Raw genomic sequence first — 2686 nt, forward strand, 5'->3', positions numbered from 1 at the left:
GCGCGCTACTTCGGTACCGTAGGCGCTGGCAATCATCGCGTGGAAGTGGAGGAAGCATTGGCTAAGGGCAGTGATGCGTGAGTTATCAAAGTGAAAGAAAGTACAAATTATGATTATAATCAAGTGAAGACAACAAGAAAACCATAATAAAGTTGCTGACGTTCAAGTTGCCGCTGCTGACGCCGAAGCCAAAGTAACCAAAGCGCGCGAGAGTTAGTACTATACACAAAGATTGAGATAGAAATTGAGTTACCAACGGTTAACGGAAACCGTGGTAGCGGCCAAACAGCAGCTCATTAGCAACTAAAGCAGCGCCAGGAAACTCATAGCAGCGTCCAGCCGAAGGGATGTGGCGCGGTAAGAGATGACATGCACACAAGAGACCAAAAAAGAGAAAAAAATATGGTATATGTGTACAAGAAGAAAGAATAAAGAAAAACGAAACAACGTGCAACTAAAAAATCAATAAAACTTGAAAGAAATAAAAAACAAAATCCCGTGAAACACAAGAAAAAATGCAAAGCAGCACCGCTAATGAGTAGAATGAACTGAGCACAGCGAATAATGAGGAAAACTTCGTAGAGTAAGAATATGCAAAAACAAAATAATAACAACTCATTTATAAGCAAAGAAAAATCTAATGAGCGACGAAACGCCTTGGGGGTTGAACGAAAAAAATATTAACGGTTGAATTAAGAAAAAATGCCGGACGGACAAACGGTACGCGTCATCGTGAAGGTTCAACGAGTGTTGGTTCAAAGGAGGCAGACAACCAGTGGGGTGTGTATTCTTTGATAAGGCAAGATGTTGCAAGAAGTCGAAAGGTTCGTTAGAAAAGGCAAGAAACTGTAGTGTGGCACGCATAATGTGGAATAAAATGTGTATTCAAAAGAGTCTGCTTGATATATTTCTGAGCTTGTGTAGTATACAAATTTGCATATGGATTCTGGTATATAGGTACTCGTACGTATTCTCATATGAATACGAATTTCCTATCTATATTTTATATGAATTAATTGACTTCAGATGTTAAGCTGTTAAGAACAGATACTACACTTTGATCTTAACCATAAGGCCGAGAAGCGCTCGATAAAAGGAACTGCAGGAGTATGGCTGGAATACCCACTGGCCAGTGTCCCACACGCCTATAAGATAGGGCTGACGGATCGCTATGACTGCAGGAAATCGCAGACGCAAGGTACAAGAGAAACAATGGAGCAACTCTTGTGCACTTGTTCTGCATTGTCAAGACAACATCTTTAGCATTTTGGGGGCCTCACAATGTGAGTATCAGGAAGAGGTATCGATAGATGACTACTCCTCGTGGAAAACGTAAAGGCACTACGTTTGGTATTGCAAAACCCAAAACTAGTTTAGGTGTGGCTTATTGGACTACCAGGCTAACCTATCCTAACCTAATGGACTTCAGGGTATGAAGAAAATGTTTTTATAATAACTTTAAGGTAAATGTGATAAGTAACTTACTAATAAGTCATTAAATTATAACTCTGTTAGAGGATTAGTGACAATACAGTATGAGTCATTATAAGTCGCTTATGTTATGAAGACCTGAATATCACTGGATAGACATAATATAACTGAACTATGTATACGGGAATGCTTTGTCTTTGTGTTGCTTCGCGGTTTCTCTGTTACCCTATTTTTGTAAATAGGTCCTCTTTTACATTTGCGACTCTTTTTTTCAGCATTACCTGATCACAAAAAAACTCTTTATCATAAAATAATATAAATATGGTTGAAATAGACTTATAGAAGGGGTAGCAAAATAATAAATTGCAATTTAGTTATTATGTGTGTGCCAAGGTTAATAGCATTTTGAACGCAGATTCGCTTTTGTTTCCGTATAATTTGAGATTACAAAGAACACACATTCTTTGGAATCATTCTAAAAAGTCAAACTATCATTCAACAAGCCGTTATTGACTGCTCCCTTAAGTCCTGAAGTTAAACTTCCTTGGACTATCCTTAGGATGATTCGGTCACCTCGTCTTTTAAGTTGTTACATCGTTTTCATCCAGATGAATACCGGATTTAAAAAGTTGAACTTGAAATTAAAAAACTATCTCGAAGATCTGTCTTAAATTTCATCAAGATCGGTTGAGTAGTTCTCAACAAATTTGGATAACCAACTTTGAAAACAAAATTTTGAGAAAATCGAGATCGACTTGAAATTTAGGGCAATATTCCAGAGTAGGTGTAGAGTTTAATAAGCTACCACCATTTTGTTGTACGCGAAGTGTACTGAGTATTCACCGTTCGAAGACTCATATCCTCTCAATTAAAAAAAGAAACAAAGATTCACCACAAAGAAAGGATAAAACGACACTTGCTCTACTGACGACACACACCTTCGTTATAAGGCGAATTCTCGGAGAAGCTATCTTTAAGAGAGTGGTAATATATAATACTTATAAACTTCGACTAGTTCTGCAAAATGATGTTATAAAAGAACGCCTTCAAATCGCAACAAAACTGTATGGATGTCTAAGATTTCGTGAACTTTCTCAACTCGCATAGAAGCTTATAATTTGCGAACGCAGTAAATTTGATATGTCTAAACAGTTCTGGTACGTGAAAGTATGGGAAGACTTCTGCTAAAACAGCTAGTAGAAATTTGAAGAAACTGAAATTTGAAAGCCCACTACATGAGAGCATAAAAAAGACT

The 2686-nt window shown here is 37.4% G+C and overlaps 1 non-coding gene across 1 annotated transcript; it reads right to left on the reverse strand.

Annotated features, from left to right (window-relative positions):
• Positions 1-920: 920 nt before the first annotated feature.
• Positions 921-1087, reverse strand: LOC114803804 (U2 spliceosomal RNA). The gene has a single exon (XR_003752210.1). It is a non-coding gene; the product is annotated as a U2 spliceosomal RNA (small nuclear RNA).
• Positions 1088-2686: the final 1599 nt, after the last annotated feature.

This window comes from Zeugodacus cucurbitae, chromosome 6 (genome assembly GCF_028554725.1).
Source record: "Zeugodacus cucurbitae isolate PBARC_wt_2022May chromosome 6, idZeuCucr1.2, whole genome shotgun sequence".
Lineage (NCBI taxonomy): Eukaryota > Metazoa > Arthropoda > Insecta > Diptera > Tephritidae > Zeugodacus > Zeugodacus cucurbitae.